General features: G+C 40.0%; 1 protein-coding gene across 1 annotated transcript in view; it reads right to left on the bottom strand.

The window, feature by feature from the left end:
• The window catches only part of IQCJ (IQ motif containing J), a 56686-nt gene extending 36121 nt beyond the window's left edge, over positions 1-20565 (bottom strand). The window contains exon 1 of the mRNA XM_021708193.1: positions 20513-20565. The gene's annotated coding sequence lies outside the window, so the exon portion shown is untranslated. The remainder of the gene's footprint in view (positions 1-20512) is intronic.
• Positions 20566-20859: the final 294 nt, after the last annotated feature.

Raw genomic sequence — 20859 nt, 5'->3', positions numbered from 1 at the left:
ATCTCTCTGTGTTTAAGATATTGACACAACTGTTATCTAAAAACCAAGTGGAAATATACAGGGGAAAATGTGTGGTTTTCAAAAGAATGCAGAGAATGAAGAAGGAGAGAAAAGATGAAATAAGAAATATCAGAACAAGACTGGGCATGGTGCCTTGTGCCTATAATCCTAGCACTTTGGAAGGCTGAGGCGGGAGGATCGCTTGAGTCCAGGAATTTGATAACAGCCTGGACAACATGATGAAACCTTGTCTCTACAAAGAAATTAAAAAAAAAATTAGTCAGGCATGGTGGCATGTTCCCAGCTATTTGAGAAACTGAGGTGGAGAAACATTTGAGCCCAAGAGTTCAAGGCTGCAGTGAGCCGTGATCATGCCACTGTGCTCCAACCTGGGTGACAGAGTGAGACCTCAACAAAATTAAAAAAAAAAGAAAGAAATATTAGAACAAAACATGGAGTGGTTTTCTAGCATCCAAGATTGCCTGAGTTCACAAGAGTGGTACGAATTCCCCCCCTCCCCCACCTGCAGCCCCCAACTCACAGTTCCTAAAGCTCCTATCCCCAGCCTGGTGACTCCTACTCTTCTTTCTTCTCCCTATTTACGTTAAATTGCCTTACTGACTCTCCCGTATCCCCCTCTATTTAATATGAAATTGACATGCTCAATGTCCGTAAAGTTTTCAAATTGAAGACTGCATCCTGTATTCTCCAACGACTCCATCCCTAGACTTCTTTCATGTCAGCTCGGGAGCATCCATGCTCTCACCTATGTTGGAAAAGCTCTTCTGAAAATGCATTCCTTCTCTGACAAAACACTTACACCATCATCGTTGAATAAAGAGTCTCCTTTGCTATGTGGAAATCAGGCTGAATCCTCTCTGAGGAATGGCCCAGTCAGAATCAGCTAGAGAACCAGATGCACACAGCAGGCTCTATCCAGCTAGCATTTATTGAGAGTTCATTCCAGATCTGGCCATTTTCTGCCATCAGTAGCTTTGAAGTGCTGAGGTGGAAAGACTGCCATCAAATCTATAATGTCACATTTAAAGGCCATTAAAATAACCCAGATGCATTTACCCAGATGCAATTTGAGTGAAGACAAATGCATTCTGGGACATTCCCTTAAGGGAAAGAATCTTGATGTTTCACCCACTATCCCCTACACAAAATAATAAAGATGCTTACTCTAGGTAAGCAGGTCTCAAAACTATCAATATAAGTAGTTATAAGCTTTAATAGACCTTGGAATCCAATTAGCTACAGTTTCATGGTGGCTAAATAATTTATGATAATTGCAAATTCATTAGATTGCAATTTGCCACAGCCAGATCTATGGATTTCCTGATATTTTTAAAAACATGCATTCTCAAGGTGAAGCATGGCATTTTCTGTGTTCATTGCTACCAAAATTGTCTAATTATAACAATTCAGAAAGCATCCCATTACTTAAACCTGGATCATTTGGAGGTGTTCTCCGTTAATGCAAAGACATAAACCTAAGAGCATCACACCATCTCATTAAGCCTCTTGATCTCAGGAGCTGTCTGGCATTAGCAGAAAGCAATCTACTGTGTGCTTAAATGACACGCTATATACCTCTGCTCCACAAACAGAAGCAAACTCAGGGAATGTACACATACATGCACACAACTTATACACACAACATACAACACACAAAACATGTAGATCTTGGTGAGTTATAAGGTAAAACTCCTGTGACCACCACCCAAGTAAAAAAATAGAACTTTGCCAACTATGTCACCAACACCTTTATATGCCCTATCTTGACCTGACCATACTTCCCTACCTTCCTCCAGAACCATTCTTACAACTTACACAGCAACCCCTCCTTACATCCCTAGAGTTTTCTCACTCAGTTGTGCACTCTACAAAACCACTGTTTAGTCTTGGCCATGCCTAAAACTTTTTACTTTGAAATAATTATAAGTTCACAGAAAGTTCCAAAAAATGTACACAATAGTATCACGCACCCTTGATTAGCATCTTGCACAACTACAGCTGTGGCATAATTAGAAATATATATTTAGTCTTTGTCCCTGGTTCCTGACACAGAGCTCCTGAAACTCATATAATTCACTTAGGTGATAGGGTGATAGGAGCATCTTTTGTCAAAATATCTGGGTTTAGTTCCTGGCCCCTTACGCAAGAAGGTCTAAGGCCCTTGGGTACCTTCTGAGTGAGGAGAGAGTCTTTTCTGTGTGAAAATGAGAGGATTCGTGGCTGGGTCCCTACAGAGTTTCAAGATGAAGGCTGGTTGCCAGAGAAATCAACCATGTGAGTGTGAGTAGAGGGTTAAGACTTTTAGTTCACCCTGACCTTTGGAATGGGGAGAGGGACTGGAGACTGAGTTCCACCACCAATGGTCAATAATTTTGTCCATCCTGCCTGCGTAGTGGAACCCCAGAAAACCCCTCATCAATGCAGTTTGAAGAGGAAGTGAACGCTTGTAGGTGCTGGAAGGGTGGCATGCCTGGAGTGGGCATGGAGGCCTCACATCCCTTCTTAGGACTTGCCCTATGCCTCTCTTCTATTTGACTGTTCCTGAATTGTATTCTTTATCATAAGAGCTGTGATAGCAAATATCGGGCTTGAGGAGGGAGTCATGGGAATCTCCAGTTTGTAACCAGTCAAAAGCATGGGTGGCAGCCTGGGACTTATGAATGGCCTCTGAAGCTGGGGCAGCATTGTGAGGCTGAGCCCTTGGACTTGTGGGATCTGATGTTAATACCAGGTAGACAGCATCAGAATGAAATTGAGTCATAGGGTCCCTAGCTGATGTCCACAGAAAAGAGAATTGCTTGATGTGGAATAAACTCACACATTTGGTGTCAGAAGCGTCGTGAGTATAAAGAAACAGGTTTGGTTTTTCCTTTAATTGTACACTACGAAAACCATGAAATTGACATTGATATAATTCACAGAGCTTATTTGAATTTTATCAATTATGTATACAGTATGCATGTGTGTGTGTGTGTGTGTGTGTGTGTGTGTGTGTGTGTGTGTGTGTGTGTTTATAATGCTCTTCAATTTTCATCACATCCATAGCTTTGGGTAAGTACTACACAATCAAGATACTTAACTGTTCCATTGGCCCAGGCTTCCCTGGGCTACTCCTTTAGAACCACAGACATCCCTCCTTTCCCAAATCCTAGCTTCTGGCAACCATGGATCTTCTTTCTATCTATAGGATTTCATGATTTTAGGAATATTCAAGAGTGAATGTACATGTCACATCGGCTTTGGAGTGTACCTTTCTTTACATAACATAATTTCCTTGAGGTTGTTCTACTGTGTGTGTATCAACAATGCTGTTCCTTTCCATGGTTGAGTGGTATTTCATGGTTGGGATGTGTCATGGTTTGCTGGAGAATACTTAGGTCGTTTCCAATGTTTGGCTATTATGATAAAGCTGCTATTAACTATCAAGTACAGATTTTTGTATGAACATAACTTTTTATTTCTCTGAGATACATGTCAAAGTTTATGGGTTATATGGTGAGTGCATGTTTTGCTTTAGAGGAAATTGTTCAACTATTTTCCAGAGTGACTGTACCATTTTAAATGCCCACCTGCAAAATATAAGTGATCCTGTTTCTCTGCATCTTTGCCAGTATTTTGTTTTCCATTTAAAAAAAATTTGTTATATATTTACATTTTTAAAAATGTATATATTCCCCTTCTATCGCTTTCTTTTCCTTACAATTTGTATGTTGAAGAGCCCAGGCAGGATGACCTGTAGAATTTCTCAGTCTGGATTTTACTGAGTATATGCTCATAGTGAAGTTCAACAGGCACCTGGGTCCAAAGGCCTGATTAGATTTTAGTTTGGCCCTTTGTAAAGGTGTTAGGTAGTGGTGAATTCTTCCCTCAGTAGGCTCACAATGGCCTGATGGTCTTTGTATTGCTGTTGATAATGGCCCTTGAAGTTCAGTACCTAAATCCATTAACTTATGGGGAGGTGGCAAAATGGTTATATGATAATTATATAACTGTATTATATTATATGAAATATTTTTCATAAAGAAACTTTCCTTTACCTACTATTTGTTTATCCAGATGTGCCTTCATATTAAAGAGGCAGGATAAATTTTGATTATTTTGTTTCACCAATTTTCAATATGAAATGGTTCTTTGTCATCCTGCAAGGGTATCCAACTATCTTTTTAACATCACTAGCAATTCATAATGTAAACAAACTGGGTAGTTTTCTTTCTTATTATTAATTATTGTGTATTTTTAATTTTTAGTTGCTATTGTTTCTTCTATTATTATCACTCACATTGTTCCACTTTGGGGCAGTGGGAGCCTCTTTCAATTGGCTCCCGTGTCCTTTTGACACTACTCTTGTAGTTTATTTGCTCTGAAAAAATGGTCCAAGTGTACATGCTGCTGCCACAAATCCAGAATCAATCATTTCTTGAAGAAGCCCTAGTTTCCTTGAGTGGGAAATTGTACTTTTAGATTATAATCTGGGCAGTAGAAATGATCACCACAGGTTGAATATCCCTTATCTGAAATGCTTGGGACGAAAAGTGTTTCAGATTTTGGATTTTTTTGGAATATATGCATATATATAGTGAGATATCTTAGTGATGGGGACCAAGTCCAAACACAAAATTAATTTGTTTCATATAGTACACCTATACATATAGCCTAAAGGGAATGTTATACAAAATTTCTAATAACTATGTACACCATCACATGAGGTCAGGTGTGGAATTTTCCACTTGTGGCATCATGGTGGTACTCAAAAAGTTTCAGAGTTTGAATTTTCAGATTAGGGATGCTTAACTTGTATTATAGTTGGAATATATATAGCAAAATACTCCATGAGTTCCTTCTGATACTTCTAATTCCATTTCAGGACTGCAGGGTTTTTTATAGTATTTCTGTATCTACAACTTCCACACCAAAGTCCAAGTTCTTAAGGACAGGTGAGGTGATAGAATTACAACGTTACATACTCATTCCACAATTATATTATACACATAAGAACCTGCACATGTGATATTACTAAATACTACTACCACTGACTGTGATTACTAAAAACAGTTGGGTTTTTTACATGTGGGATCCCCACTTCTTTAAATAGTTTTATTGTATCTACTTTGTTGCATGAGGCTATTTTATGTGTGTGTGTGTGTGTGTGTTGACTCTTGTTTTTCACTGAGTATGTATTGGATATTCACCATTAGTTCATAGACTCGTTCTCTCATCATTCTGGTGATGAGAGAGAACTATTACTATTTATTTTCAAGTACATAAAATCTTGGGAAACATTTTTTCCTTGAATATCATAAATATGCTACTCCATTTTCTTCTGGTCTAATGAAAATTTCATGGTAATCCAGCATTTTCCCCTAAGTCACATGTTCTTTTTACTTAGATATCTAATGGCTATTTTTTTCTTACAGTTGAATAGGTTTTTACTGGACTATGTCCTGGTATCTGTTATTCTGGGTTGAACATCTCAGGTACATAGGAACCTCTTTCAATATATAATTTCAAATTATTGTATTATATAAATTAAATGTGTACAACATGACCTTTGGATATACATATTCACAGTGAAATGATTGCTACAAGTTAGCAATTTAGTATACCATCACTTTCCAAAGTTACTGGGCTTTTTTTTTTTTTTGTAAGAGCTCCTAAAACCTACCTACTGTTCAATATATAATAGAATATTATTAACTATAGTCTTCCTGCTGTACATTAGATCTCTAGGCTTATTTATCCTGTGTGACTGCAAGTTTGGACCCTTTGATCTTCATCTCCCATCTCCTTTCCCTCCCTGCCTTTGGTAACCACCATTCTACTCTCTGTTTCTATGAATTTGACTTTTTGGGGGGAGAGGGGATTCCACATTAAAGAGAAATTATACAGAATTTGTCTTTGTGCACCTGGTTTATTTCACTTATTTCACTTGTGAACCTGTCTTCCCGGTTCATCCATGTTGTCACAAATGGCGATATCTTCTTTTTAAAGACTGAATAACACATAGACTAATGGAACAAGATAGAGATTCCCGGAAGCAAAGCCTCAATTCCTCAGCCAACTCACCTTTGACAAAGCCTCCAACAACAACTACTGGGGAGAGAACCTATTCAGTAAATGGTGCTGGGAAAAACTGGCTGACCACATGCAGAAGATTGAAACAGGACCCCCACCTCTCACCATATACAAAAATTAACTCTAAATGGATCAAAGACCTCAATGTAAAGCCTCAAACTATAAGAATCTTAGAAAATGCAGGAGACACTCTTATGGAAATTGGAACTGGGAACCAATTCCTATTCGGAACCCTAAAGGACAATACCTTAAGAAATAAGATAGACAAGTGGGACCTCATCAAATTAACAAGCTTCTGCAAAGCAAAGGAAGCCATCAAGAGAGCAGGGAGACAGCCCACAGAATGGGAAAAACTATTTCCCAACTGTTTATGTGACAAAGGTCTAACATCTAGGATCTACAAGGAACTCAAATGCACTAAAGGGAAAAAAACAAACAGTCCCTTTAAAAAGTGGGCAAAAGAAAGATATAAGGGCAGCCAATAAACACATGAAAGAGTGCTCAGCCTCACTCATCATCAGAGAAATGCAAATCAAAACCACATTGAAGCCGGCTCCGTGGCTCAGCCTGTAATCCCGCGCCTTTGGGAGGCTGAGGTGAGTGGATTGCCTGAGTCCGCGGGTTCGAGACCTGCCTGGGCAGCGAGACCTCATCTCTACAATAAATCCAAATATGAGCCGGGCGTGGTAGCATGTCTGTGATTCCAGCTACTCGGAAGGCTGAGGCGGAAGGATTGCCAGAGCCCAGCAGGTGAGGCTGCGGTGGCCGGGAGCGGCCACTGCACTCCAGTCTGGACGACCCAGTGAGACTCCAACTCAAAAAAAAAAAAAAAAAAACCACATTGAGATACTACCTAACCCATGTAAGAATGGGCATCATTAATAAAACAAACAACAACAGATGCTGGCAAGGATGTGGAGAAAAAAGGAACACTCCTACACTGCTGGTGGGAATGCAGAATAGTACAACCCCTTTGGAAGACAATGTGGCGATTTCTGAACTAGAAATTGACATTCCATATGACCCAGCAATCCCCCTATTGGGAATATACCCGGAGAAACTAAAATCATTCTACAAAAAAGATACCTGCACACGTATGTTTGTTGCAGCTCTATTCACAATAGCAAAAACGACCGTGCTGCCCATCGAAGCTGAACTGGATTAAAAAAATGTGGTACTGCTGGGTTCGGTGGCTCAGCCTGTAATCCCGCGCCTTTGGGAGGCTGAGGTGAATGGATTGCCTGAGCCCGCAGGTTCGAGACCCACCTGGGCAACTTGGTGAGACCTCATCTCTACAATAAATCAAAATTAGCCAGGCGTGGTAGCGCGCACCTGTAGTTCCAGCTACTCGGAAGGCTGAGGCGGAAGGATCGCTGGAGCCCAGCAGTGCACTGCACTCCAGTCTGGGTGATAGAGTGAGACTCCAACTCAAAAAAAAAAAATGTGGTACATATACACAATGGAATATTATACAGCCATAAAAAACAAATATGTGGACTTTGCAGCAAATTGAATGGATTTGGAGTCGATCATACTCTGTGATTTATCACAGAAACAAAGAACTGAGTTCCATATGTTCTCACTCATAAGGTGACCTTGAACAATTATAATGCTATAAGAAAGTGATTGGTAGTAGTGAAAAACTGTCAGGGGAAGGGGGTGGGACTGGCAGTTGAGGGAAACCGCTGGGGGAGGGAGGGGCATACCTCATCAACAAAGGTAACCGCATGATCAATGTTTGTATACCTAACCCTGAATTGTACCCCACATCTTTATAATAAATAAATAAATAACAATTTTTTAAAAATTTAAAAATAATAATAAAGACAATAATTTTCACTGAGTGTACATGTGTACAACACACACACACAATAACTATCTAGTCAGCTATTGACAGACACCTAAGTTGTTTTTGCACCTTGGCTATTGTGAATCATGCTGGAATCAACATGAAGTGCAGGTATGTCCTTGAGAATTCATTTACTTTTGGTCTATACCCAGAAGGGGGATTGCTGGATCATAAAATAGTTCTTTTAAATCATTTTTTATTTCCAGAAATTTTCTTTGAATTATAATTTTCATAGTTGGTTCTCCTGCTTTGATTTTCTTCTTTAGGAGTGGACTATGTTGGATCTTCTTTGCATGTTTTCAATATTCGTCATAGTCTCTCAAATCTGTTTTTTTCTTTTCCTCCCTTTTTAAATCTAAGTATTCTTCTAATTTTTTTTTTCTTTTATGGCACTATCTGTGTGCTCATTCACGCTTGTGGGTCTTCTAGTTTAGCGGTCAATTCTAATACTATTTTTTAAAAATTATGTCTTGGTTCTGTCACTTCCCTGGCAGAGAAGGCTGACTCTAGGTTAAATCTACCAGATTGGAAGAGAGTAGATGGAGTTGAAAATGCTTTTGAAAATGCCATTGGTCTGGCTTAAGGGGTTGAGACAGCAGGGGCTTGTCTTTTAACTTAAAAGAATTTGAACCAAGAAAGAAAGAAGTAGAAACCTGACAGGTGATCCGTATTCAAATCTCCACGATGCCTTTGAGATGCTGAGCAGAACATTATGTGCTTTTTAAAGCACTAGCATGTGCCTCTACTTAAAGAAAATTGTAGTTATTTATAATGACTGTTCTCTGCAGGAAAACACTCAGGGTCAATCACCTTCAGGTCCTTCCCTTCAGAATTCTTGGATTGCAGCAGAGACCATCTTAAAAACTAGTTTTCAGAAAAGGTTTCCTTAACCCTTGAAGGTCTCTTGTCAAACATCTGTGATGTTAAGAGACCTAGAAGTTTTGGACCACTAACTTCACGTCAGGTGCTATGCACTGATCATATTATCAAATTCTCCCCCACAAACCTATAAGACTATTTTAATTGCCATCATTTTAAAGAGGAAGAAATTAAAACTCCAAGAGGATACGTACTTGACCAGGACCACACAGAACAGTGGGTATTTGAATTCCAGCCTGTTCTAACTCCATGATCATAAACCACGTTGCATTCTGTTTAAATTTTGAAAAACACAAGAAACCAGGTGTTGTTTTTCTGACTTTCTAAATTACCTGCTCTCTGCTGCCTTTTTCTAAAGTGTCTTTCGAATGCTGGCAACCTCTTATTTTCTTAGTAAAACATACACGGGGGGTATGGGGGTGGGCAAAAAAAACCTCTGGAATTTATTTATGACAAATTTTGTATTTATTCTTACATGTTTAAATTTTGTCACCTTTAACGTAGTCTCCATTTGATGCAATACACCAGTCAAGATGCTTTTTCCACTGCTCAAAACAGTTTTTGAACTCGTCAATTTTGATGCCTTATAGTTCTTCTGCCATTTTTTGTTTCACCTCTTTCACATTGGCAAAATGTTTCCCTTTGAGGATTTTTTTCATTTAAGGAACAAAAAAAGAGGCACCCGGAGTGAGATCAGGTGAATAGAGAGGGTGGAGCACAGGGGTCATGACGTTTTGGGTCCAAAACTGCTGAACATCCAGTGTAGTGTGAGCAGGTGCACTCGTAAATCACCCATCATGAAATGGGCAAGTTCATTGAAAGAATCTCCAAAAAAATTCACTGAAGCTAAATACAGCCTCTCACAACAGCATAAGCTGGTACACTGATGCTGATGGGTTCCTAGAACATTTACCTAGTGAGTGAAGCCTATGCTATAAGGGGCCTGTCCTCCAAAAGATAATTCTGGGTTTCTGGGGGGCAGGATCCTGCTCATACTTCCTTTGCATTGTTAGGCTTATTGCTATTGTTTCAGATTCTGAAATAAGCAAGCATGTGCATGACAGCTGGTGCCGAAGCAGCATGGGTCTGCAGCTAAGGCTTTAGTCCAGAGGACAGAAAACCCTGGGCATGTCACCTTGAAACCACCTCTATAAAATTAACAGAGGGCCACAGGGTAAAAGCTGTAGAAGAGGCCTGAGCCCTGCAAAGCTGTCGGTATAGCTAGAAATTAACAAATCTGTTGTTTCTAAGTCTGCTTTCACTTTAATAGAGAGCAATTGATTGTCTTCAAGTCCTGACCCCTGGGGAAGGGAGAAACCAACCTTGAGGCTGATAAACATATTTTCCCTTAAACAATGAGCTTAAGGCCATAGAGATCTCCTTGATAGCATCCTAAAATTTATCAGTGAAGAGCACCAGCAACCCTAATCTCCAGGGATGCTACTTCCTGCACACCTCTGTAACAGCTTACTGCCCCAGGGTCAGTAGCAGATGGTTGTAGGACTTGCTCTATAGATAGGCTGTCTGTTATAAAACCTAAGAATCATATTTGAAATATTTCAGACTATGCACTCTGACAGACCTGTGACCCCTTCCACACCCAGGACACATACCAAGGAACTGATCCACTGGTCCTGTGACCCCCTCCCAGAAACTGGTTTTGCAAGGAAGACACCTTTGACACCCCCTATGAATTCATCCTCAACCAATCAGCAACACCTATTTCCTAGCCCCCTGTCCGCCAAATTATTCCTTAAAAAACCCAAGCCTAAAATTCTTGAGGAAGCAGAGTTGAGAAATATCTCCAGTCTTCCTCATTTAGCAGCTTTGCAATATTAAATGCTTTCTCAGCTGGGTGCAGTAGCTCAAGCCTGTAGTCCCTGCACTTTGGGAGGCAGAAGTGAGAGAATTGCCTAAACTCAGGGGTTGGAGACCAGCCTGCGCAACTTGCTGAGACCTCATCTCTACAATAAATAACTGCATGCCTCCAGTTCCAGTTACTTGGAAGGATGAGGTGGAAGGATTGCCTGAGCCCAGCAAGTGGAGGCTGCAGTGGCTGTGAGCATGCCACTGTACTCCAGCCTGGGCGACAGAGTGAGACTCCAACTCAATAAAAAAAAAAAAAAAAAAAAAAAAAGCTTTCTCTACTGCAACAGTTATATCAGTCCCAGTTTTTCTGGGATTTTCTAGAAAGTGAGATTAAGAACTCAGTCAGGCAGTAACAGCCTGAACTGCAATGTTGTTTCCTCATTTGTAAGATAATATTAACAACATCCTAGGTTGTGCAGCCCCCAAATGGTAGTGATCTCTAACCACAAGGCTAATGTTTGCTCATGTTCCTTGTTCAGCAGGGACCTTCCTTTGGATGCTGTGTCTTTGTTGATTATAGAACCCAGTCCAGCAGAGCAGCCACACTTTGGTTTTGTCTATAGTCCCCAAAACAGAAGAAAGAAGAAATTATATTAGTTTGCTAGAGCTGTCAAAGTAAAATACAACAGACTGGGTTGTTGAAACAACAGAAATGTATTTTCTCACAGTTCTGGAGGCTGAAAGTCCAAGATCATGGGCTGGCAGGACTGATTTCTTCTGCAGCCTCACCCCTGGACTTGCAGATGACTGTCTTGCAGCTGTGTCATCACATGACCCTTCCTCTGTGCACATACCTCCCTGTTGTTCCTTCCTCTTCTTAGTAGGACACTGGTCTTATTGGATTAGGGTCCCACCTGTATGATCTCATTTAACCTTACCTCTTAAATGCTCTCTCTCCAAATACAGTCACATTCTGAGGTACTGGGGGTTAAGGCTTCCACATGTGAATTGGGGGTGGGGTGGACACAATTCCGTCTATAACAGAGACCATGGATACCTTGGCTGCCTCCCCATAACCCTTTGCTCATTTTTAACCTGCTGCAAAAGCTGCCTTTTAAAGTCTGACAAAGTGAGAGTAAAAAAGGATTATCAAAGACTCTTAAGGGAGCTCATGTCATAGAAATCTGAGGTAGAAGAAGAATGGAAACACACTGCTTGTAGACTTGCCCTTCATCCATTAGGTTTTTTTCATGCCTCAACAGAGACAAATTTCAAAAACAGAAAGGGCAAAGGGAAACCTGTCAAACTTCTCCAGAGACACCACTGAGTGCAGAGGAAAGCATTCCATTTAAGTAGGCTTTCTCCTTCACTCACCTGGGGCCTCATCCAGTGGGATTGACACTGAGAGAGTATTGCAGGCTTGGATGTGAAGTGGAAGTTATGAAGAGTCTTTTCAGCCTAGACCAGAAGTCATTTCTCAACTATAGAATATGGATCCACTAACATGTATCAACTGATGAGACCAGACCCTCCATATTGTAAAGACAGGGTTACAAGTCAATATGGTCAGGACAGCATTGAAATCTCCAGCAAAAGAGAGATCTTTAGTATTTTACTTAAAAAAAGATGGTGATCCTTTTGAAAGATCTGGAATTGGCTCCCTTTCAAGTGTTTTTTAAAGTTTGTTAATTTATGACTACACGATTTACTTTCCTCTCTTCTGCTGAGAAAAGGGTCTTGTCTCTCCTGAGTGTCAAGAGGCTGTGGCCTCTGCTGACCACAGGCTGGTGCTCCAAGCAGATCCTACACTATCCTCATATATAGAAGGCCAGTAATTTCTATGAGTCATGGAATTGATATATGGTGTTTCCCAGTCTCTGGAATTTGAGTCTGTAGTTTTATTTTCCATAGTACCCAAAAACAGACAGAATGTATGGGGGTATCCTTTGATTAGACATTTTAAAAAAAATTTAGAGACAAGGTCTTGCTATGTTGCCCAGGCTGATCTCAAACTCCTGGCCTCAGATTGTTCTCCTGCCTTGGCCTCCCAAAGTGCTAGAATTACTGTCATGAGTCACCACATCTGGCTTTCTAAGGGATTTTTGATGGAAGGTTTTAGTAAACAGAGTCATGACTCCCAAAGGTATCCCCTGGAACCATGAATGTGTTATTATCATACATGAGGAAAAGATCTTTGCAGATGTGAATATCAAGGATCTGGAGATGAGGAGATTGTCTTGAATTAACCAGGTGGGCTCAGTGGATTCACAAGAGTTCTTATAATAGGAAGGCAGAGGGGCCAGAATAAGAGACAGAGAGAGAGAGAGAGGAGGGAGGGGGAGAGAGGGAGGTAGAGAGAGATTTGAAGTTGCTATGCTGCTGGCTTTGAATATGGAAGAAGGACCATAAACCAAGAAATGCTGGAAAAGGCAAGGGAATGGATCCTCTATTAGATCCTCCAGAAGGAACACAGCCCTGCATAACCTTGGTGTGAGCTCAGCAAAGGCCATTTCAGACTTCTAATATTCATAACTGTGAGATCATAAATCTGTTTTGGGGCTTAAGCCACTAAATTTTTGATAATTTATTCCAGCAGCAATAGAAAATGAATGCAAAGTTTCAGTCCACACAGCCCCCAAACAGAATTTAAAATAGAAAATTCTTCCTGCTTTATTTTTATATCTACCTCAGAGATAATATAAACAATTCTGAGATTTAATAACTATCAAACTTTCTTCCCCAGGCCAGGTCACCTACAGAGTTTCAAACAGTCCAATTAAATCACAGGTAGATTCTGAGACTACTTCTTGTCTTTTTTTCTTATATATTAAAAAAATAGTTCAAAAAATGTATGACAGTATTGTATTTTTACCTTGCTGACAAAATCTCTGGGCCTATCCAAAACATGCCAATAACTAACTTATTATGATCTTGCATTTACCTGTATGTTTGAACTTCTGATGATGTTTTCTCTCTATCTCCCTTTCTCTCCCTTTTAGAAACAGAGTTATACTCTATCACACAAGCTGGAGTGCATTGGCATCATCATAGCTCACTGCATCCTCAGATTCATGGGTTTAAGTGATCCTCCCACCTAAGCCTCCTGAGTAGCTGGGACCACAAGTCCTTTGCCACCGTGCCCAGCTAATGTTTTAAATTTGTAGCGATGGGGGGGGGGTCTTGCTATGTTGTCCAGGCTAGTCTTGAACTCCTGGCCTCAAGCAATTCTCCTGCCCGGGCCTCCCGAAGCACAGGGATTACAGGTGTGAACCACGGCACCCAGCCTCTCTCTTGGTCTTAAGTACACACACACACACACACACACACACACACACACACACACACATAAGTACACACACACACACACACACACACACACACACACAATCTCTCTTTTGAAAATTGTGTCCATCACTATCCCTAAATTTCATTGTAATCCCTGGGGCACCCCTAAGTGGGACCCACACACAACACCCCCAGGCCCCAGTGACTCTTCACTCCCTCACATATAGCTGTTTATTCAACAATATATATTAAGAATTCATGGACTCTGGAGCCAGACTACCTGAGTTCCAGTCCCAGCAACTCCCCTTGAATATTCAAATTAATAAACTTTTTAAAACCCTTATTTAATCATGTTTACAATGGGAATAATAGCAATAACTACCACCCTGGATTGTTTATGAGACTTGTATGAATAGACACTTGTATGAATAAAGTACTTCTAACAACTATCACATAGTAAGTACTGTATAAGTGTTATCTATTATTAGGTCTTAAATTTTTATTATTACTGTATTACTACTATGTGCCAACCATCAAAGTACAACAATGAAGTGAGAACAGCCCTTGTCCTCAAAGAGTTTTCTTTCTAGTGGGAGGTTCAGGAAAAGAAAGATGCCTGTGTGCCTCAGGGTAGATGCCTGCATGAATGAACTACAGAAGCACATAACCAGATGCAGAACCCATGGGGGTAGGGAGGGAGGATAGGCAGGTGAGGATGCTTAAGGAAGGTAATCTTACAGCGAAGACCCAGGCAATGAAAGGAATTGGCTAGGTAAATAGAGGGACGGGGAAGAGGAGCTTTGCTGTGGGGTCAAATTAAAGAGAAAAGACCAAGAGTGCTTTGGCAGTGGGAACTAAGTACAGTAAGTGCTCTACATAATGAAACTTCAAATTGTGAACTTTCAAAGATGGGAACCTACACTCTCATGTCTAATCACAGAAGTCAGTTCACATGTCTGGTGTACATTATCACGTGCGTGCATCCTCTATGGCATACACTGTCATGTGTGTGCATCCTCTACAAGCAGTTGTGCTTTTGTGTACTTGACTGTACAGTACTGTATAGAGTACAATAGTAGAGTATCTCTATTTTAAGCCCAGGATGTCCTGAAGCAAGTGTAAAAACAGCAGTGATGTATTTGGTACAGTAAAATACAACTGACTGAGTTTGTTGGGTACTTAGGCTAACTTTGTTGGACTTGATGAGCAAATTGGACTTACGCATATGCTCTTGCAATGCAACTCATTCATATGTAGGGGACTTACTGTAGAAGAATGTTCCCTGAAGGAGAAACTGGATGTGTACAGGAAGAAAAGCATCTTGTGTAAAAAGTAACCCTCTCTTGGTTTGCTGGAACCCTGTGAGCTACACCCTGTTTTCAGTACAATATGCAATTCAAGATTATTATTCCCAGATAATATAGATTGAGTGAAAATCAGCACTCCTGATTCCTACCTGACAGAAATTATACATCTCACAATCTCTTAGGCCACCATGATTAAATGCAGCCAAGCATGAGATAATGCCTAACAAACACAAAATATGTAATTTTTATAATGCCTTGAAGGACTATCTTGAAATCTGGATGAAACTCAGTAATCCAGCAATAAGAAAACAACAATTCAATATTATTTATCAAGTGCTATGGAGCAAAATTCCTACAGAGGTTTCTAATCCCAGATGGGTATTAGAATTACATAGGGAACTTTTGAAAATTACCTGTTCCCAGGCATCATCCCAAACCAATTAAATCAGAATACCTATGGATGAGATCAGTTCAACGATATAGTTTAAAACTTTCCTAAGTGATAGAATACACAGCTAAGAATTAAAATTACTGGCATAGCTTTATTTGTAAGCTTTAAAAGTTTTGAAACATTCAGACTTTTCTACTAAGTGATCTATTTCAATTCAGACTACTGTTTCAACTCAAATTTGTTGGGTAAAAAAGGGGTGAGATAATCAAGCTATTACATTGGTAAAATGGAAAATACTCTTTCAATGATTACATTGCTTTTGTGCTATGGATTGTCTTTTTAGCCATCAGTAACTTTTTTACTGATAAGTTATTGATTTCTGTTTTCTTAAGTCACTTTATTTTGTAATTAAAGATAACTTTAGGTGTTGTTTTGATAATATCCCTCTGACATTTTATTGTATTGCTAACCAAACACACCATTAATGGGAAATGGGCTGTGTGCTTCTCTAAACTCATTTACTTTGGGGGAAAAAAAAGCATGCATGTCAGTCAGTCAAGAAACAAGTCACAAGCTGCAGAAAAATGTCCTGGTGACCAGAAAATAAGGCAGTGGGCAGGAAAACAAAGAGCCCATAATGGAAATCTTTTAAGCTTGAATTAAGTTACCAGCTAATGAGAATCCTGCAGGGAACAGTGATAAGGGGCTGGATGTTTATTAAAGAACTATTCATGCAAATTACCTGACTGATGGTGTTGCTGGCAATGGCCCAAGATCCCCCTGATAAGGCAGGACCTAAGGGGCAGACCCCATTAAGCAATTTAGATGCAGAAGCATCTGAAAAGAAAGTAATTAATAATCTTCTTTATGTGTATTCCGGGAGGAGAAATAAAATTATTTATCGAAAGAAAGATCCTTCAACAAATATGACTTAAAATATCAGACCTGGTTGATGACCATTGAAAAGAAGGATCATTTGTTTGCTATCACCTACAAGACTGTGAGGCATCGATGACATGGTGATGCTAGGCAATCAGAAGCAAGCCCATCAGATGTCCAGAGTTAGCAGAAGATGGTTGGTGGGAGGCACAGAAGTTCCTGAGTTTTGCTGAGTCACACACACACACACACACACACACACACACACACACACACACACACACTTTTTTCACTCTCAAAGCTTCCCCTTCTTCATGGGAGAGGAGAAAATCCTCAAGTTTCTCAGACTTTTATGCATTTGAGGCAGGGTAGGCAGTACAGATTAGGCATATATAGGAAATTTCTTATAGACAGTTTTTAGTTTTCAGTATGAAAGCATCCAGACATTTTGTTGACAGGCCAAACCACCATGCAGGCTGGAATGTGGATTCAATGTGGACTGCCAGGCCATCCCACCCTCTCTCTCATCAGAGGTGGAGAGATGGTAATTTCTCCCAAGCAGATACCCCCACCTACTCATTAACATATTAACCACTAAATGAGTATATCAGGTCTTTTTCAAAAGCAAGAAGGATGGTTTTCTCTCACCCATGCCAGCTCTGGCATGTTCCTCTGTCTCTCCCCTCCTCTTTCTCTAATAAATTCTGTTTTAAAACTGTGCTGGCCACTCTGAAATTCATTTCAGGATCAAGTCAAAGAGCCCACAAGTTTTGAGCTGCTCCCTACCCGGCATCACATTCATTCATCCCATATGCATTTAATGAGATATTTCCAAGTAACATACATAGCTCTAGGCCCTGGGTATACAACTGTGACTTTTAACCTCCATTCCTAAGAGAAATTTGGACTTGTAGGGGAAACAAACACGAAACAAATAATGACAGTGTCATGTAGGGGGAAACTAGGCTTTCTTAGCAAATAATGCCTTGTTTACATCCAGCACACTCTTCTGCGCTATCTAGGTCTCCCTATTCATAGCCTTTGAGCTGTTTCACAAGTCTGCAAGTTGTAGATAACTGATAGCAATGCAAAATAATTCTTGCCTGCAGATATACAAATGCTGCCTGTCTAGTAGAGTTCAATTGACTTCTCTCTCCCACAATGGACAAAGTTAGCTACACCTCCATTTGCACAGTTATTTCAATATTCCTGATTTATAAATGTATCTCTTTTTGGACCTCTTCTTTGAACTGATTGTAATATTTTTGCCAGTTTTCTCATTCATGCATTAAATAAAATCTTTACTCTGTGTTCATATTTAGATCTGCATGAGAGTTACGATTTTACCTATCATAGTGCCTAGAACATGGTGTCCCAAAACATGGCACCTGGCATACTGAATATTTTAAGCTGAAGGAATTTGAGAAGCAGCAGTTGCAGGAAGGTCTCTCTGACCATCCCTGGAGCAAGTCATAAAGCCCTCCTGTGAGAGGGATCCTCCCTGTTCCTGGAGGGAAGGGACACCCTTATCTCAGAAGAGGAAGAGATACATAGGTCTGGCTAAGTTTGGTCTTTCCTCCAGTTTATCACTATGACCTCATACTTCCTTCGTTTTATCATATTTCTCCATGACTTTCTACTTTTCATCAAACTTATAAAAACACTCAGGTTTAACCACTTCTTCAGGTCTTTATAGCCTTTTGATGCTTTCAGTGCCATGTAAAATTTATAATAAGTAAATGTGCATGCTTTTTTTTTTCTTGTTCATCTGGCCTTTACTTCAAGGGACCCAGTCAAGAACTTAGAAAAATAGAAAAAGATGTTTCCTCCCCAACATCCTCCTTTGAAATGATCTTTTAACAGTAGACTTCTCATCAGGGTGGTAGACTCAAAAGGGGTAGTGATATCAACTCTAGTTCCAACCACATGGTCTTGTTGGATAAATTAAAAAAAAAAAATAGATATACAGCCAACTGAAAATTAAGAAAGAAAAACTTCCAGCTGCCAAAAATAAAGAAGGAAACAAAGTCACAGCTATGAACCAGAGTTGAAACCCTTTAGCTCACAGAGAAGGTAGGTTGAATGAACATTTACCCCACATTCTGGCTGTGCAGGCACCACACCTGGTGGTAAGATGGACAAATCTCTTCCATAGGGCTGGGGGCTAGAAGGAAGTTAAAACATATGTGAATAGTTATAGGAAAAACATTGCCCGCAACCTGCCCTGGGCCAGTAGAAACTGAGTCATTGAAAGATGGAGCCCTAAAGCTTACTCTACTATATAGGTGAGGAGCCTGAGTCTGAAACACTCATTTGATTAGAAACCTCAAACCAAGAAACGAAGTTAAAAATCACATAGAGCCAATGAATCTTGTAGGACCCTGAAAGGACCCTCAACATAGCTTCCAGAATTCCAGTAAGCTATGTTGAGGATGGAACTAAGGCAGTGGTGGTGAGGAGCTAGAGAAGGTGGGGCGGGGTTGAGAGATCTTCAGGAAGCCAAACAGTTAGAACCAGCCCCAGGTTGCACTAGGAGAAAAGGAAAAGTTGTCTATAATAATTTCCAAGTTTTTGACTCCATTAATGAGGGAATAATAGTGTCATTAATAAGAATGGAAGGAGAGAAAGAAATAAGTTGGGCTGGAAACTGAGGTTATAAGAGGTCCAGTTTTATGTTTGGATCATGTTGAGTTTAAGGTCTCAGCAGACATGGCTAGCAAGCAGGTCTGTCCAGAGGAAGGTCAAAGAGTATGGGTAGAAATCTAGGAATCTGCCAGTGGGAACAAGAAAGAATGGGATTTCCCAAGGAAAGTGTGCCCAGTAAGAATTGAAAAGAAACAGAGACAAAACTCTGAGGAACATGAACATTTAAGGGCTGGGTTGGAAAAAGGAAGGGAGAAGGACAGCCAGTTAAGTAGGAGGAGGAAGTGGGGTCACAGAAGCCAAGGTAAGAGTTTCCAATAAGAGGCAACAAATGTTAAAGAAGATAGGAAATGAAGACTGTCTACTGGTCTTTGCAAGTAGGAAGATGTCTGTGGTAACAGCAAGGATCACTGAAGGCAAACGCCTGATTTTAATGGTTGAGGAGTTAATTCCTCATTCCAGAGCACTCTGCCACAAAAGTTGGCATCTTCCCTAAGAGTACTATCCTTTTCAAAGATGGAGACCTGCAGAAATGAATGTCAGCATTCATTCACTCACCCATTTATTCAATAATTATTGAGCACCTATTATTATAAAGAACTCAGCTAGACAATGGGTATGGGCATCTATGAGACTCAATTCTAGTGAAAAGAGTTTAAGCTGAGTGAGAAAACAGAATAAAATAAACAAACACAGCATAGAGCCTGTTGTGCACAGGGCCTTATAGGAAGATATCCAATAATAGCTTGGAAGTAGGGCCAGGAAGTGCTCCCAAAGGAAGTTGTTTCTTGGCCTCTGTCTTAAATAATTGCTAACTTTTATGTAGCAGCTCTCAGAGGCCATGCTACATAGTCAGTACTAAACATTTAATTCATTTTTTCTTCATAACCACTTCACTGGGTAAATATCATGATTTATACTTTACAGATGACAAGACTGAAGTTCAGCAGTTGATTGACCTAGGACCACCCAACTAGAAAGTGATAGTGCTGGAATTTGAACCCAAGAATACTGCTTCCAAAGTCCATGCTTACAGCCACCTTACTGTACTGCCTTTTTTTAAAAAGCTCAGAATATACTCATGAATGTAGTGGGAGGGTTATTCTAATCCAAAACTGGGCACATACAAAGAAACACAGGAGAATGTGTTCTGATATCAGTTCTATTAGGTTCCCTTCACAGTTACCCTGGAGAAAAAAATTCTCCCATGGCTGACTTCATTCCAGACTTATCTGATATCTAATTCACACTGTGTTTTCATTTTAAATCCAGGTCATAAATTTATTCTCTCCACAGTTAGACACTCTTCTCCTACTGAACTCAGCTATTCTTACCCACAATAACCACATCAATTTCTTTGCTTCTTTTAATACTTACACGGCCTCCCTTTCCATTCTCCCTGATTTGACTCCAGCTCTGATTATTTTCAAATTTCACTTCCAAACCTCTCCTTTGTCTAGATCTGTGTATCATCACTCCGACATTACTTCCAAAACTGTCAAGCAAAGAAACAGAAACTTGATGATCCACATCAGTGCTTTCCTTCTAAACGTCTCATCTGCAAGTGTAACCAAAGAAAAGAGTTGCAATCTATTGTCAGTTGAACAGGCTCATCTTCTCCCTTCACTATTCACTGGTTGTTCAACATTGATAAGTCACAATTGATGGTAAAATTGTCAATTGCCATTCTTACTAACAGATGATCCTTCATATGCATTTATTTA

This window comes from Carlito syrichta, unplaced genomic scaffold, assembly GCF_000164805.1.
Source record: "Carlito syrichta isolate Samal-C Ts95f unplaced genomic scaffold, Tarsius_syrichta-2.0.1 Scaffold133538, whole genome shotgun sequence".
Lineage (NCBI taxonomy): Eukaryota > Metazoa > Chordata > Mammalia > Primates > Tarsiidae > Carlito > Carlito syrichta.
This window is presented reverse-complemented; position numbering and strand designations above follow the sequence as displayed.